The sequence below is a fragment of the Stigmatopora argus genome, chromosome 11 (assembly GCF_051989625.1).
Source record: "Stigmatopora argus isolate UIUO_Sarg chromosome 11, RoL_Sarg_1.0, whole genome shotgun sequence".
In the NCBI taxonomy this organism is placed as follows: domain Eukaryota; kingdom Metazoa; phylum Chordata; class Actinopteri; order Syngnathiformes; family Syngnathidae; genus Stigmatopora; species Stigmatopora argus.
In genome coordinates, this window is record NC_135397.1 from 8,260,709 (window position 1) to 8,279,268 (window position 18,560).

An 18,560-nucleotide genomic window follows, 5' to 3' on the forward strand; every position below is an offset into this window, starting at 1 on the left:
TATTTATCCTTTTCATTACCTAAATAAACAATTTGAGAATTGCAAAGAGGGGAATTGAACTCATTCCTGATTTGAACTTGAGTCCACCAGAAGTTCTGACCGTTTGTCTTTGCAACTGGACCACAGTGACTTCTGAAATGATGGGATTTGAAGTTATATCTATCCTTTATATTACCTAAATAAACAATTTGAGAATTGCAAAGAGGGGAATTGAACTCATTCCTGATTTGAACTTGAGTCCACCAGAAGTTCTGACCGTTTGTCTTTGCAACTGGACCACAGTGACTTCTGAAATGATGGGATTTGAAGTTATATCTATCCTTTATATTACCTAAATAAACAATTTGAGAATTGCAAAGAGTGGAATTGAACTCATTCCTGATTTGAACTTGAGTCCACCTGAAGTTCTGACACATTGTCTTTGCCACTGGACCACAGTGACTTCTGAAATGATCTGATTGGAAGTTATATCTATCCTTTATATTACCTAAATAAACAATTTGAGAATTGCAAAGAGTGGAATTGAACTCACTCCGGATTTGAACTTGAGTCCACCTGAAGTTCTGACACATTGTCTTTGCCACTGGACCACAGGGACTTCTGAAATGATCTGATTGGAAGTTATATCTATCCTTTATATTACCTAAATAAACAATTTGAGAATTGCAAAGAGTGGAATTGAACTCACTCCGGATTTGAACTTGAGTCCACCAGAAGTTCTGACCATTTGTCTTTGCAACTGGACCACAGCGACTTCTGAAATGAAGCGATTGGAAGTTATATTTATACTTTTCATTACCTCAATAAACAATTTGTGAATTGCAAAGAGTGGAATTGAATTCACTCCTGATTCCCACCTCAAGTTCTGAACCAATATTTTTGCCACTGGACCACAGCAATAACTAGGAGAAGAATCAGAAGTCAGATTTATTCTCCGACTTTCTTAGCCTTACTATACTATGTCGATTTTTTAAAGAAAAAAGCCGTACTATATACAGACGCTCCCCTACTTACGAACATTTTAACTTACGAACAACGGTACATACGAACATGTCTGCAAATTGCGTTTAAGTCCAAAAATGTTCGCAAGTCCAATTTTATATTTTGCGCCTTTTTCGGAGTAGTACTTCTTTCCGCCGCTAATACCGACGCCTGGCGCTTTGAGAGCTCAGCTCACCCAGCATCTACCTTCTTCTTCGTTGCAATGCGGAAGTGCGTGAATGTATCTCCAGTGTGCAAAGAACCTTTTTCATTTGTATCATTAAATATCTCATGCATCCAATATTGAATATGGTTGGTAAAAAGCTAAAGGCTTCTATTGAGGGAGTTGCAAGGAAGAGGCAAGCCATTTCATTTGAAACGAGTGGCAATAATAACGAAGCTTGATGCGCGTGAGAGTGGTGAGCGTTTCACGGGCATTGAATCGTTCGACCGATTCAAATCAATTGAATGATGCCATACAGTGCTACCGCATCATTTATGATGAAAAAAAGAAGAAAACTGTGCAATCGTCATTAGGTCGCTTCTTTTGGCCAGTTTCTAATACATAAATATCTCTCTCTCTCTACAGTACTGTACATATTCTCTCCATTTTATTATTATTTTTTTTTTCAGTACAAACCAATGCGTGTTACTTATACAAGCCTTAAACATACAAATGCACTTATATAAACCTTCAATATACTTATATCGGCCTTAAACATAAATTATAATACAAAATATAGCACTGAATCAACTTACAAACAAATTCAACTTATGAACAATCGCTCCGAACCAATTGCGTTCGTAAGTAGGGGAGCGTCTGTACTATGCTCGTCTGAACAACCGTAGTTCATTATCATCATACCAATTGCTGTATATTATTTTAATAACTTACTCTAAATAATGCAATACATTCCTCATAATATTTTATGCAAAAACATTATTACCCCACGACTAAATTTTAAATTAAAGTTAACTCATTGCCATTGAATTTAACGCATTGTCTGGCATTGACAATTATTCACTCATTTTACGGACGGTTTATCCTCATAAAAGTCGCGGAAGGTGCCGGAGCCTATCGCAGCCAACTATGGGGCCCAGGCGGGGTACACTCTGAATTGCTGGCCAGCCAATCGCTGACAATTATGGATGTCCAAATTATTTAAACTGCATGTGACTGCTCATGTTTCACTAGCGATAACGGCACTACACATTTCCCTCTTTTGTCACCTTTACCTCCCTTCTGTCGTAGAATTTGTTGCCATCTACGCTAAACATACTGTTTGGCCGTAGCGGTTACAGGTGCCCACATGTTGCCTGCTGGCATCGTGCCGCCATGCTGTGGTAGCCATCTTGGCAGCCTTTCCATCTCTCACAACCGTACTCGCCAGCTGTAATCTACCTAATCTCATACAATTTAGTGGTCATATGCAGTGATGATGTGTTCCAGCATCATATCGCCGCTATTGTACGGTGATAAAAGCAGTGCATGTAATGTAATTTTAGATTGAGTCAGAGGGTCATTTTTGGATTCTGCTGCCTGACAGCAAAAGAGTCGTTCACACATGCATACAAAGGATCTCCCTCCCCTTTTATGTCAAACTCATCAGCCATACTGAACCTCCATCGTCACTCCACCTGCCCCTCCCCTGCCACACTACTGCACCCTCTGCCCCTCGTGTCTTCTGTCACCCCTAGCACCCAACATTCCCTCCTCCCCTCTCCCACCGCCCACACACACTCCACCATACCATTTTCCCATTTCAGATGCAAAGCTGGGGCCGAGGCGAGTCGTGCATATAGTCACAGCGGCAATCTCATCTATGTCCAATCTGTCATGCCACTGCCTTTCATTATTCTCTTGCGTGGGGGGAGAGATAACGCTGAGGCATATTTTATGGACAGTACACATGGAGGGGGAAAAGAGAGAGAATGGGGGGAACAAGGAAGGGGGACAAAATGCCCATGTTGTGAGGTAGTGGTTCTGAAGAAGGGTGTATGTCCAGCAAGGGTGCACTCATTGGTAATTTTGTATCTGAGTAGAAAAAAAGCATAATTGAAATAGTGGTTTTCGGTCACGGAAGAAATCAAGGACAAGAGGGAAGAAGCAGTGATGGTCAATGCGCTCTCGTCTCATTATAACCAGACAGCCTCAGGGCTTAGAGTAGAGATGATAAACTGGTGGCCAAGGGTCCAGATCCGGCCCCCAACATAATTTGGTTTGGCCCACCAAAATAAATTATGTCGACTTCATATTTCTCACTAAAATAAAAAGTAGATAGAATATGTTTTCCTTGATGCAAGATTGAGGACTGCAGTAATGGGATAAGCCCTTTTTAAACAGATTAAATAACAAAATAAAATACATAAACTGAATGAAAAGATAATTTGATTATATAAATATTTGCATTTTCCTGATTTTATTTAATTATTTAATAGTAAAACAAAAAGCAAGATTGATTCAAATGTAACAGAAATGAAAAAAAAAATGTTTTTAACATGCTCAAAGATAGGAGTGGGGCAGGCTCTCTCGAGGCAAAGAACATCTTTAAAGAATTCATTGACTATAAAAATAGTTGTTTTCTCATTTTCTGCTTAATTATTCGTTAATTGATGGTGCCAGCCCTAGTTTCACCACTAGGCATAATGAACTGGACGCCCTCAATGACATCCAAATAAGTAACATTTTTATATTTGCAGATCCACATAATAGCCTTCCGAAGGACACAATGTGTCCCACGACTAAGATTAGTTTGACATCCCTGGGTTAGAAGATGGTTGTGAATAGATGGTAGCCATTCTTCATGGCCACTCCATGCCCTATAGTGTGGAGGTTCCTGCGCATGCATGCATTCACACCAGTGTTGAATATGGACAAGTGAGGGGGGCAGCTGATGAAGGGAGTCCGTGTGTGTGTATATATGTGTTTGCTGGGGTCAGGCATTCTCTGCCGTCACCTCTCTCAGGTGCTGAGAAGCTGACTGCTTGTCTCACTGCTCAGTGCACTGGAATGATTGGGTCCTGGCCTGCCCAGAATGAGCTCACCAGTTTTACATATGTACATATATCACAGCCATTGTCACGCTTTACGTGTATTGCAGGTACAGTATATTCTTTGATTTGAATATGCAAATACGATACAGCAGGGCCTTTGATTATGTATATGTATTGGTGTCCATGCATGTGTGTGGGTGGGTGTTACTGCAGTTGTGGAAGATCCAGATGTCAAGGCAGCCTCATTCGGTGTCTGTCATTGAGACAGCAGGGGTGGGGTTAAGGTGACCTGTTTTAAATATAGACAGTGTCACGACAACATGCCCGACTCGACTTATAAAATCCATTTGCATAACGTTTCTCGCTTATCCGGCCCTCTTTTTCTCCTGCTTCCTCCTGGGAGACAGGCGGAGAAGGCATGTCGTGTTTTGCTTTTGTCTCAGCCATTCAAATGTAAAAAGATGTCATGTCAAGGCTTTCTTTGACACGAAAAGACATAACCGTGTAACTAAAATGGGACAAAAATCAAATGCAACGCAGAAAACACAAGACAAAATAAACCTCTTTTGTTACTTCAAATGATAAAATGTGGTCAAGTGAATTATTACAATATGTCCCTGCTGAATAAAACCAAGATTTGACAATGAAATGGGTGATAGGCTTGAAATTACATAAATATACCCAAATATTTTCTGCACTTATATTATGGGGTCAGTATAGAACTGGTGAAACAATAAATTTAAACAGATTTGCATTTTTACAATTTTCAATTTGCATTTAAAACAGGTGCACATTATAGACCTTGGACTTTGATATTTTGTGTAACTTTTGTTGCTTTACCTTGTCCTTCATGAGCATTTGTGTGTGCATGCCTTGTCAGAGTGTCCTTCAATTTGAATGCACACTTCACTCTAGCAAACTAATTAATTATTCTCCTTGTCACCCTACTTTTTTCATCCATTTGTTTTTCTCTCTCTGTGAAAAATACACACCACATTCCTTCAATACCTTTCCCTCTAAAAGAGTCAACGCCTATTCATTAGGAATTCAAATGAATCAGTATTTACTGTAGCATTTGCAAACGTTGCTCTCAAGTGCAATTTCTATCAACAAGGTTGAGTGGGCTTTTGTTTCTTTCAGCAAATAGAAAAAGAAAGTGTGGTCTCTTTTCTGCCCCTCAACATAGATGCTCAACATAGATGTTCAATTGGCCACAATGCAAAACAAAACAAACAGGTTCATGTGACAATTGCCATACACTAAAATTGGGCAGACAAAATATAAAAGCAAGGTAGCAATAACCAGCCAGGAGATTCGGGGAAAAAAATGCAGCTTTTTGCCAGAGAGACCTTTAGTCGATTTAGAGTTTTAGTCAGCCTGCAGCCGATTATAGAAGAAAGGCAGAACTAGTCTCCGAACTGACCAATCAATTTCAGGTCACACATAGAAAACTATTTATAACATAATTTTATCCTCAAGGGACTTTTATCCAGACAATTGGACTTGAGGCAAAGGGACTTGGATTTACTTTGACTCCAGTCACTTCTGGTGACTTCCAAGTCGACTCGAATTTGGAAAAAAAAAAGCAGAACACTCGGACTTAACTTACTTGAGCGAAGGGTCTTACAGGTGATTCGACGGGATGAACATGTGACTCATCTTAATCCATTTGACTCAACATAACCTCGTTACTCGACTTGGTTTCCCTAACAGGAAAGACTTGGCCCTTCCTTGAGACTCAGACCAAACGACTTGCCATCCTCTTGGATCAGAGGTGCCTGTGCAATTATTTGCTTTCATCCAAACCTATTGAAATGAAACTGGCTTTGGTTTCCAAAACTATAGATATTTATGCTTCAGATTGTCGATTGTCCCATTATCTTTCCACCATGATGATTTGCAATAGTTCTAGTTGTCTTCCTTCATTCCTCTTTTGTCGTCGTTGTTAGTGGTGGTACATTTCTTGATTTGTTGCCAAATAATGCCATATATGGCTAGAACATGTTTTGGAGTATATGCTTTCCCATGACAATTTTCCCGTGAGTTATGAAATAGATTTTTCCTTGCCTCCAGCATATTTCCCTCGTCAGTTTTCAAGGTAACTGAACTCATCATTATATTATGCGTAGTTACATTTGCCCAAATCTTTTTAAATCTATGGCAAGGTTGTGATTAAAGGGAAGGTTACAGGCAACTATTAAAGTTATCGATCCTGTTTGGAAGCAGCCTTTTTGCCTTTGCAAATGTTCCCTTAGCACAACTCCTTACTTAACAAGGCTGTCTGAAGAACGCACTGATCTAATTGAATATTGATATGTGTGTAGATGGCCAGAGAGAGGATCAGCCATGCTAAGCCATTCAGTGCATCCTCTTGATTGAAATTCCATTAGCTTGTTAGTGAAGGATACTGAAGAGTCGGTGAATACTTAGCCTTGTTAGCGGAGGCGCAGGGTAAATGAATGTGCACTGGGTCATTGTCCACTTAAAACTCACTCTGCGAACTGCGGGCCAGCTTGAATAATTCATAGAGCATGACCTGTGCTAACTGAGCATTAAACTGATGTAACTTCACTCTCTCTCAGTCTGTTTGCATATCTACACCTCAGAGTTAATTAGGTCGTTGCCATCTTTTATTTCAGCCAGTTGTGTGTATGGCTGGCTTGAAATGTCTCTGCAGACATATTGAGCCTAATAAAAAGTGAATCGAGGGAGGATAATTGCAATGTGTAAAGTTGTGTAAATTAATTCATATGGGGTGGGGCAGGGGTGGCGGGTTTGGGCGAAGTTAAGGCAATAGATCTACAATGATGTTTGGACATAGCCCACCTGAATTTAATCTAAAAAATATCTTAATGTTAGCACTGGAAAAAATGATTAAATACCGAACCCGCCTTTAATGATCACTTCACGTGATCCAGTATCCCAATCAACAACACCCAGCGATTGAAATTAGTTTAATTTACCCAATCATCCCCTCTCCTTGCTTCCATGTTCCCTGTTCTAAATGTGCGCTGACTCCTTCCCTTCCCCATCTTCACCCTACCATTCCGGTAGGGATCATCAATCCTACCAAAGTGACAGACGACAGATGTTAGCCTTTGCAAAGATCAAGTTTGCTGCTTGAGGGCGGCCCAGTCATACATACACATTGACTCAAAAATGCAGGCACATAAATGGGTATGCCAACATGCAAATGTGGTCAGACATGGACAAGCACAATCTATTAACCACTCACAGGTCATATATTCACAGTAGTTTCACTCAAAATCTTTTTTTCTTTCATAGTCTATCTCTCTTATGTCTCATTGTTCTGATGCTAGTTGTAGTAATGATTGACAAGAGAGAAATGCCATGGATGGGGGGTCAAAATAGCTCATGCGCACGCTCTAATAGTTCATGTGGGACACCATGTGCACAGAGTAGATCTCACAACGTACGCAGCACGAGTAAAAAGAAGTATAAACTCGTTTGGACAAAGTATTAGTTCGTTCACACAAAATAGTAACTCGGTCCACAAACTATGTGAGAGTGCGCATGAGCTATTTTTTTCATACATAATTCCATACATAATTACTGACCACTGGCATTATTGTTTTTTTTAAATTGGCCTTTCATTATCATTGTTGCGGCCTGGTAGCCGAGTGGTTAGATTAGATTAAACTTGTTTCAGGGTGTCCCCTGCCTGGTGCCCATAGTTAACTGGGATAGGCTGCAGCACCCCTCCGTGACCCTTGTGAGGATAAGCTGTTCAGAAAACGAATGAATGATTATTATTATTGTTCTTATCAGACAATTAGATACATATCATGTTTATTATAGCTCCGTTCTTGCTTCCCATTTATTCCTGGCAGTGCTCTGGTCATTTCAAGGTTCAGATTACGGGGCCACCTGTCTCTCTATTAGATGCCTGATGTGTTGCATGTATTGATTACAGCTGGTTCAGTAGCAGAAAATAATAGCCTGGTGAAAGCTTAGTATAAGGGACTGCAATGGAGGAAGGAACTGAAATCTCCATACATGATATATAAGTGAGTATATACTCAATATACACAGGCAAATGCACCCTTTCACAATCCTTTTGAATGGCCTGCTAAATGCCCTCTGCCCCCATATGAATATTAGTTTCCTCTCACTCTTCAATGTCATCCTGTCGCTGTCCAGCTTTCCTTATTTGCATGAGTTTATGTGATGTGTATGTGAAGAAATCCTTTCCCCAATGTGCCCGAGGGTGATTCGATTCGGCCAGTGCACGAGCAACCATATCCTGGCTAATTTACAACCACCCTAGTGTGTCCCCTGTCTTTCCTATAAACACATACAGACATACCCACGCCTTGATGACACCACAGTGAAACATGCTGTCTAGACGACACTGAACCCTGAGTCCGCCCAGGGTAATTGTTTTATGCAAATGCAGTCAGCTAGGGCAGACATGATTGGCCCATACTTGGTGCTCACTGCAATGTGTGTGTGCATGAATCTGGTTATGATTGTGGTGTAATGCTGGTTCCATTATTATTATTGTTGGAAATGTTCTATTATTCAGCAGGGCAGGGGAGGGCAATATACAATACACAACGTAGGGAAACCAAGGTGGATGACACGCATTGCCCCCCACTCACTAACCGACACATATATTTACATAGCCAATGGAGGCCAAAACAATGTTTATGATATTGAACTTGCCATTGAACTGAATCATCAATCCGTAATCACACCACACGCCATGATGTTAAAGCAAATATAAATCAGTAACAATGCACTACAGCAAGCAAGATATTGAAACAAAGCTACTTACGATACATATATATGTTAACATTGGAAACATTAACATATGCACACACACATACACGCACACACACTCGTGTTATCGGGGCAGCCATCAGAGGAAAGTGACTGAGTATTTGTGTGTATGTGTGTGTGTGTGTGTGTGGCAGGGGGCTCCAAGTTGTAAATTTAATTTCATGCTGGATTTGCAGAGCTCATCTGAATTGCATGTGAGGGCGATGGGCCTCAGTCTCATTGCTGGAATCACACTAAGGCGCAGATGCTGCTATCGATGGCGCACTGAGCCATACATGCAGGGAGTACATTTAATTACAGGATAATGTAAGTTATGAATTGCCAAAATAATGTAACCTGCATCGCTGCCTTTGTCCTTAAATTATTATTTTTGGAATTCAAAGAATATGGACTATATCTTTGATGGCAGGAGTATTTTATTTTTAAATTTATCTGTGGCTCAAGTGTATGCTGTTACACTCAGAAACTCTGAGTGTTGTGTGATAATGGAAAACAAAGTAGATTCACCTAAAGTAGCTCACCGCTGAGCAAAATAAATGGCATGTCCACTAAATGCAACAAGAATGCATGTAAGAACCATGAACAAATCACTTGGTTGTTAGGCATTCTTGCATTTTTTTTGTAGACTTTAATCGACTCAGGTGAGTGAGAGACCCTTTAGATATATTAAGCTTGAAGGTAAAAAAGAAAAGTTTAAATCGTGCAATTATCCTATGACAAGTACTACTGCAATTAAGGGAATGTAAAGTTCAAGCAGGTTCATTTTTTCGAATGCCTGTCAGAGGCATACCTTGGAAGGCAGTAAATCATCGCTTGCACATGCACACAGTCACATCCACACACTCAATTCTGTGTTTATTTTACAGCAGCCCCTCTTTTCTCGGGGCACTGAATCGATTGCAATTGAATTTTTTTGGTTGTCTTAGACATTTCACCTTATTTGAGCATACTTCATCAGTTTATGCAACAAAGTTTAGTTAGAAGAACAATACCATATGTTTTGTTGATGAAACACAACAATAATGTATTTACAGTATGTTCTGAGTTACCAGCGCACCTCTCAAAAACAAATTGGAGATCTCTTCTGAAATATATTAATTCCAATACAAGACCAGACGTTGATCATATTTGTTGATTATTATGCTTTAGCAAAATAAGGTCAGAGTGAGCCTCATGATAAAACAATGTGGCTCTTTTGTAAAAAAAGATTTCTCTTCCACCAATACCGTCCACACCTAGTGCAACTCTCGAAGAAAGACAAATTCCTTACACACTGTCACTTGACCAGTCTCAACATTACTCTGCTCTTTGAGGTGACATCCAAACTATTCCACTGGGGCCCTCATTAATGTCTAAGATAACACTCTTGAGAAGGTTTGTGGGTGTGGGGAGGGGGAACCTGGTAAACTTTGGAGAGGTCATCTCTTCCATAGTGTCCTGCTACTTTAATCCCTTGAACCTGTCAGTGCAGTCCGCAAACAAGCAGAAAGGTTAGCATTCCTTTACATGGTGGTATCTTCTCTCATTGGGATAACAGGAGAAGGCGACAACAATGTCATTGTTAACAGTGTTTACAAAAAGAGCTTGGACCTTTGGAATATAACGCCTATTACTATGATGATAAAAATATGCTCAAGTCAGTGTTGCCCTATTGTAAAAATCTAAAGTGGTTTCCAAAAGATGACCATATGGCATACGGGTGCTCAAGTTGACGACCATGTGCAGGAAGTAGTGAGGGTACGCTGGTGTGGCTAACACAAACCTGTCTGAACAGTCAAGACTATAGAGGTTTGTTGTGGACTTCAAGATTTATACTTTAACAACACCTGCCTTGATGTCCAGTTCCCCTGTATGTCAACCGTTGAGACTTCCAAATTTTTGTTAACTAGTCTCCCAGAGCCAGAGATGGGAGACCAACATAAACTCCATTCTTTGAGTAGCCTATATATAAACCCCAACCATAGGGGTGAATGTCTGGTACTATGGAGAAGACCATTTAGCAAGCTGAATGTCAAGGTCAGAATGTGCTGTCTTTGTCATCACTCTTCAATGAAGAAGGTCATAGAAACTGAATAATGCACTATGTGGCTGTCCAATCTACAGAAGAGCAAATTAAAGAAAACCTGTTTTTCCTCACATCTGTTTGCTCATCTTACATATAATGCTGAAAAATGGATTTATCACTACTGAAATGGACTTTAAAATATATTTAGAATTTAATACCTATTGTAATTCTATTAATAACATTATAGAATGCTATACAATTTTTTATGCGGCTCTATAAGAAGAGCATTACGCTAAATTGCATTCATGAAATCCAAAATGTTTCTTTATATCTAATCACACTACTATAGGCTAGATACATAGTTCCATTCATTCATTTTCCATACCACACATCCTTGTAAGGGTTGCTGGAACCTATCCCAGCTGACTTTAGGGGAAAGCCCTTAGACTGGTTGCCAGTCAGTCATAGGGCACACAGAGAGACAAACGACCATTCACACTCACAATCATATGGCCACTAGCAGGAATCAAGCTTTTGCCTGTCTGCGACAAAGTCAGACGACTGAACCACAAAAGCACCAGGCAGGCGTACATAAACTCGAATTTCCAAAACATTTTTGAATTTCTGTATTTCTATTTTATTGTTATTATTTTTGTCGGTTTCATACCTATTTCCAACAAGGAATATAATCTGTGGTTTTGCCTACTTTTACTTAGTCAGAGTAAATATGTCTCTTTCAATAACCCATGCCCACAATCCCGCTATCCTTTCTCCATGTCTTTCATCCCTTTTGCTTGGTTCCTATATGCTCCTGTTTAAACAGATGAATGTGATTACTGCACGTTTCAGATGACATTGGAAGTTTGTGTGTTTAATGAATCAAATAAAAAGCATGGTCATTAAGTGTAAAGATATGCCCTATTAGGAGGTCCCTGTTTGAAACTATCTGAACTGTGCGCTAGTTCTTTTAAAACGAAGTGTGTTTATTTTATTAAGCTGAATTTCAAATGTCTGAATGCAATACCAGGTTTATGGGGAGAGATTCTGCCCATCAACACCAATAAGCCACCAGTAAAGTTATATTTCCTCTTCTTTCCCGATAAATTCTCTTTTTAATGAGTATGACTAGATATTTGATTACATACTGCCTGTGGTTAAAGTTACATGTTAGATTTCTGGTAAGCGCCAAAGGTGGGCAGCTCAACACTGCATAGCCCAAAACAATAAATTTCTCTTGAGGTCCCAGAATTCCACCTTGTTTGTGGAAGAGTTGTCAGCAGTCAAACACTACAGAATTAAACCACTAAAATGTGTGGGTCAGCAAAGTCACAAGGCTGCCTCTTTCTGAACTGAACATTGCCGTGGGTGCAAAGACGTAAAAAGCCTGGTCACTCTTCTGAGAACTGCCTTGAAAAACAGAAAGTCTCGAGGCCGACAAGAGACATATTTATAATTCGACAGATCTTCTAATGTATGATCACTGGTCAAACCCGTGATGGTAAGAATCTGCTCTCAAGATGGCTGATAAAGTACTGACTATATTCAGTATTAAAAAATAGTTCAAAGGGATCTACCAACGAGCTTTAAATCACTGTAATTGAAGGAAAAAGATTATTTAAACACTGTCATTGTACAAATGGGCAGTTTTCCTCTGAATGCCATTGATGTAAATGAAATATTAAATCATGTTTTAAGATGCAGGGAAATTCTAAATATGTTTGCCAGACATTCAAAGTTAACCATCCGACTTTTGATGGCTAGCGTGCAATAATTACACTGCCATCAGACAATCAAATATATAACAAATATGGCAAACAATGAGGTAAGAATACAGGCCAGCAAAGCAAATGTTCTGTTAGCTTGTCTGAAATGAGATGGTGTGTAGCAAGCATGAAGTGGGCAGCTACATTCTTAATAACGTGACAGATCTAAAGCATATCGTTGCCCAAATTTAATCCACTCATCACAAAGGAAACAATGAAAATTCCTAAACTACTTCTTGTGTATGAACAAAACCCCTCTTTGTTTACTTCTCTCAGTGCTGCCACAGTTGCGTTCACACTATGCTTCTGCTAATGTGAAAAGGCCTTGATTGTTTTGGCCAAAGATTTCAAAGCAGAGATCACACGCCTCTCACTCTTTCCCCTCGACCACTGTTGCCATGCCACTTCTAGGGCATGCACAATAACACATGAAAGATTAAATGCTTCATGCCCCTTTGTCATACCACAAGCACACACACACTCACAAGCGCACACACACACATGCATGCATGCACACACACACACACACACACACACACACACACACATACACGTCTGTACCTGCAACCCCTTTGCACTCTCATCTGCATATCCCTTGCTCTGCACTATAAATTCCACCAGAAACGGGCACTTATACTTTCATAAATCTCCTCCTTGTCACTTTCATATTACACAGATTTATTCACAGCCGAACAGGGCCAAACAGAGTCAAGGGAACTAGAGAGGCAAGAAGTGATAGAAAAAATAAAAACAGCATCTTTATGACCTGGTATAGCAATTTAGGGGATAGCAGAGGCATGTGGTGTGATTGTAACATGTCACTGCATATGTAGTTGAATTTTTACTGTGCATGTGTGCAAGCATGTCTAATTTCCTTTAGTTTGATTGTACATCATTGTCAAAATAGTCAGCCCCCTACGCTTAACCGCTCAATTAAGATATTGGTTGTTTTATCAAGTGTTTATCCTTAATATCTAATAAATGAAGTGGTAGAATAACAGATTAGTGTAGGTCCAGAGACCAAGACGGATCTTGAAAGTGCCAAGCAGTCAGCCCCAGTGCTGCAATTTTAACTCACTATTGAAATAAACTAAACCTGAATACATACATCTTTGATTTTTTTTTAAGGGGGCAGAAGACATCAAATTAAAGACCTTTTACTCACTGTTTAATTGAATATCTTCTGTCATTTCTTTTTCTTTTAAAGGTGTTCTAGTTTGGTTAAATGACAAGACCTTTAAAGTTTTCGGTACAAGTTGTGCAGTCAACTCTGTGTTCCTGTCTCCTTTTCATTCACTGTAGCGAAGCAATGTGATTCATGTACTTGTGAAGACCACCATTATTTTCTTGTATAACAGTCATAGGGCCCACTATCACATTTACTTCTTATTTCCATTTTTATCTCTCTAATTTCTTTTCTCAGTTCCCTCTCAGGTTTCTCTCTTTATTGCTTCATAAACCCAGCAGTTTTCTCTTAAGGAAGGTTTATTGTGTTTCCATTTTCATAATCAATCAACACAAAAGATGTATCTATTTTGAATCAATATCCTAGCTCACCATTTCACCACTTTAAGTCGTGGTGAGGCCCATCCGTTAAATTAACAAAATATTGATTTAATCTACCAAATCAGTCTTTAACGCTTCGCCAAAGTGCACAATGGCAGGAATCACTATCATTATCCCTTAACTCTCATCACCATCACAATGTCACATTCAGTGAGTGTTAACCTCCTCCCCCCATGTTTCCTCCACACAGCCTGCAGTGGCACTGAGCCATGGAAATGTCAGGGGTCAAGTTTACAGTATGTTGATGCTAAAATGCTGGTCACCCTGGGCCATAGTAAAGGTCAGCACCATGGCGACAGCTGGTTTATACCGTTGTTAGGGAAGCATGAGTCATTGGTTAAAATCCCACCCTGTGGCAGAGCAATTTCGTTTCATTTTTCTACATCTCTGTTTTTTTTTTAAATATCATGTTGACTGAACTGCTCCTTGTATGGAAGACTGTGACTAGGAAAATTAGGTTGTATTTACATTGCAAGGCATTGTGGCCAATTCTGAATTATTGCTTATTCTGTTTTTTGGGGAGTAGCCGTTCATATTGCAAATGCAAATGTGACTCGTAGGTGAAGAGAATGTGTCCGTCATGTGACACGCATGTGCGCTGTAACACATCGTCACGTGTCACGGTGTTTACAGAAGTAAATATGAATGAGGCCCTTGAGACGTTGTTCGTAACCTTTGCTTGTTTTGTCGAAAAGTGGTGACTTTTTTCCCTAACTGTTAACCGGGTATGGATCAAATACCTATGTCCATTGCAGCAGACAATGATTAATATCAAATTTATATACCCATATAAATGGACTGAAGTCGTACCCCCTATTCTTCGACTATTGTCTTTCTTTCCCAGCAGAATCTTCGGCACAGCTTTTTTTTGTGCCACGAGTGGGTTGTTAGTCAAGAGGTCCAAGAAGTTCACTAACGGGCAAAAAATGAGAAACATCACTTCCCACTTTTTTGTTAGAGAAATTGGCTCTCGTCCAGAAACAAATATATGCATATGGCCTCTCACAAGACAACAAATATATCAGAAGCTCTGACCTTTGCCGCTGCTCTGTCAGATTTTGCTACCAAAGCTTTTTTTTTTATTTTATGAAAGACGTGCAAAATATGAGGCATTAGGGGCCTAGGCCCCCAAATAAGAAGTGGGTTGAGACCTGGATGAAACATAATGATCTACAGCTGGTGACCGTACACACCACATATGGCAAAATGTGAACTGTAAATTTCTTAGTCATTTGAAAACATGAAATCCTGGCCTGTATAACAATAAAGTGGATTTAAATCCCAAAGCTAAGTTTTTAATCGGAAACAAACCTTCAGGATATGGCCTTGTCCTGCCATCACTATGTATGGTGAGCACTATGCAAGTCAAAACCGCAAATGTATGCACACAAATAAAATCACGGTCTTCCTAATTGGCCAAAGTATAATATTGATCAGTTGTTAATGCCAGTTGGAAATCATTGAGTGTCTTCAAGTCTGACACGACAAGGTCTCTAAAAACACTGATGAATGGAAATGTTACTTTGAATTATTTAAATCTTATTGAAATGCAAGATGATATGAATGCAATTATTGAAAATAAACATGACAGAATGTCCCTTGGTTACTTCTAAATCATTATACATTTCATGTACATATTATATATACAAGAAAGTGTGGTAAATTAAAACAAAGAATAATAACAGCATGTGAGCTTTCTTCAAACTTCAGGTTTATGCCAATCAGGTGTGTCACCTCTGTTGATTGCCCAAGTAGGTACACCTAATGTTCCCTGGTAGTTTGGATTTCCTTGTAAATTTAAGGGCATATTAAAACAAAATAAAAATAAAATTAACTATTGTAAGGTTCTGACCACATAATATTATGCAAAAGCATAGACCGTTTAATATTTTTCACTTGAGTGATGCCATGATTTTGATGCCATAAGTATTGTTAAGAAATCTATTTCATAACAGTTCAAGTGGAAGCATTTCTCACCTGTGCTTGTGATGAAATTTCTTTTTATTTCCTTTTATTGTTTTGGAATGGTAGTCTTTCCAGTGCTAAAATTCCCCTGTGGCAAAATGCTTTGGCATCCTCAAATTAAGGGAGTTTATTTTCCTGTAAAATAATTCCTGGAATAAGTGCTGTATGCAACCTTAGGAAAATATTAATCAAATAGAGGGCTTTCAAATATGGCATTTTTCCGTGGGAAAAGACATACTACTTTGCTGTCATGTGAATGAATGGAAGAGGCATTTAGTGACAAAGGGGGTGGCCTTTGCTGTGTAATTCAAAGGTTGAGGGAAGGACTGGAGCTTTATCAAACTCTCAAAATGGGTAAATGCAGTAGAAGTAGATAAATGCTGAAATATACTACGGAAATACAATATTTTAAACTAGTGCCTCATCATCTTGTATCAACAAAGCCATAATCTATTAGTTCATACATTCATTTTCAATACTGCTCACCTCACAATGATCACAGGAGTGCTGGAGCATTCATAATTATGTGGGTTTAGTCCTTTATTTGACGTTGCCTTTTCAAATAATTTCAAATTCAGTTAATATTAAATTATTGGATAATTTAAAAATGCATTTTGAAAGTGCAACATTTTCTCCAGTGCATCACTTAAGCTGCCATTTTTCTGCTAATCAGGCGTATATAATTGACAGCTGGCTGGGTTGTAATCAACTTGGCCAAGAGTGATTTTAACTTGTCAGAGGTTTTCCCATGTAACTCAATTATTTGACTACCCTAGGAGAGCTTTATGAACACCAAAAGTGTGAAAGTTGTGAAACAAGGGGAAAACAGAGTTCAGAATTTGAAAGGGGGGAAAAATTGTCATCCCTACTTTTCCGTTCAACAGATGTCTGAATGGTTGTTAACATCCCCTCTTCTTCTGTGCCTGATGGGGTGAAAGAGATCTGCTGCTCCGTGGGACACAAGAGACCTCATTTTTATATATGAATGGCCCCGAACACAGCTGAATGACACACTACAAAGGTTGGATGTGCTGGTGCCCTTTCTCTCTTAAATGGTACGTTGGCATTTAGCTTCACACGTGTCAGCGGAACACACACCTCTCAAGTTTTTGCACCCAAATGTGTATAAGTACGTGTAGAAGTGTGTGCGCTGTCCATCTTAACATTTTATTTTATTTTTTATTTTTTTAAACCAGTCACAGGAAATGTTACGGTGTATGTCTGTACAAGAAAAGACTGGGGTTAAAAAATGCCAGAGGACATTTTGACCAAGACTAGCTATATTTTTTTATAGTCATGTTAAAAAAATATCCATACAAAATTTCACTGCAATGCATTTTGGAAGGTATGTTCTCCATAGAAATCCATTAGAATTTAGAACCTGTTCTTAAAAAAATATTATTCAATTTGAACTTGGGAACAAGCCCATTTCATTATGAACAGAAACAATGGGTGGCCACTTATTGTTTCTTTGTGTCTTCTTGTGTAAACCTGTATGCATCATACACTTGGGGGTTTAAAAAGAGCCAGATGGCTAGATAATGGATTTTCTTTGCTGTTAAATGCTTTGCTGTAGGATAAACTTGGGCACTGTGTTGTCAGTGCCACAGTTTAGTGTTTTATTAATTATCAAACATTTTGAGTTGCATCTGTGTTTATGTGGGTGTGCATTGGTATGGTTGCTGCTTCGGGTGGTGTTCTAAATGACCAATGACATTTCAGTAGTGTGATTTTCTCAAGGTTGGTGGGTACTATGTAGCCAACCCTTAGCTGGCAACACCAGTGTTTTGTCGATTTGAAAGCGACACTTCAGAGGTAATTATTTATTTACAGATTACTCCAAAAGGGTTGATATTTCTGAGAAAAGAAAATGCATAAAATGAGCCTGCTTGTGAATGATTAACCATTCTGATACTGTAGTCCACTTAAGTACCATTTGTACACCAAACATATTTACTGACATTAATAAAAAGGAATTTCATGCATGCACAGGGAAAAAATACTCTACAAAGGCTTAGACAAGATACATTCATGTTCTGGAAGTAATTGCACATTGTTAACCATAAACTCCTTTATAGCTTATAAAGAAAATCAAAAGCATTCAATTACCTATTTCACATGTAATACTTCTTGACCAATGCCTCTCAGTTCCTTCAATAATTTGGTTGTGTTTGGTTAAAAAATATTTGTTTGTCTTGTGTCTGCTCTCTTAAAGGCCGCATTCACTGGCCCACCATCCATCTGAGCCAGTAGGGATCATTAATGAAGTGGCCTTCTCATGGATATTGACTAGCCTGTCAGCTAGCCTGCCACACTCCCTAATAGGACCCATTGTTCTTGGCTGAAGACCTGGCCAAGGAGCAGGTAAAAATGAAGCAAATGACTGTAAGTACCCTTTTTTTTAGGATGGCATTTTGCCCACAAAATTGAGATTATGGGTATAATGGCTTCTGTTACAATTTAAAATTTCAAGAGCTACTTGT

At 39.1% G+C, this 18,560-nt stretch overlaps 2 long non-coding RNA genes across 4 annotated transcripts in view; one reads left to right on the plus strand and one right to left on the minus strand.

The window, feature by feature from the left end:
• LOC144084884 (uncharacterized) overlaps window positions 1-18,560 on the plus strand; it is a 233,609-nt gene that overhangs the window by 137,821 nt on the left and 77,228 nt on the right. For 2 of the 3 annotated variants that reach the window (XR_013303946.1, XR_013303944.1), the window contains exons 6-7: window positions 16,962-17,132; window positions 18,293-18,441. This is a non-coding gene — a long non-coding RNA (uncharacterized LOC144084884). Of the gene's footprint in view, window positions 1-16,961; window positions 17,133-18,292; window positions 18,463-18,560 lie in introns of all 3 variants that reach the window. The other variant, XR_013303945.1, reaches the window with a different exon arrangement.
• LOC144084885 (uncharacterized) lies at window positions 4,107-16,745 on the minus strand. The gene is made up of 3 exons (XR_013303947.1): window positions 16,564-16,745; window positions 16,090-16,212; window positions 4,107-4,264 (listed from the first exon to the last, which is right to left on the minus strand). It is a non-coding gene; the product is annotated as an uncharacterized LOC144084885 (long non-coding RNA).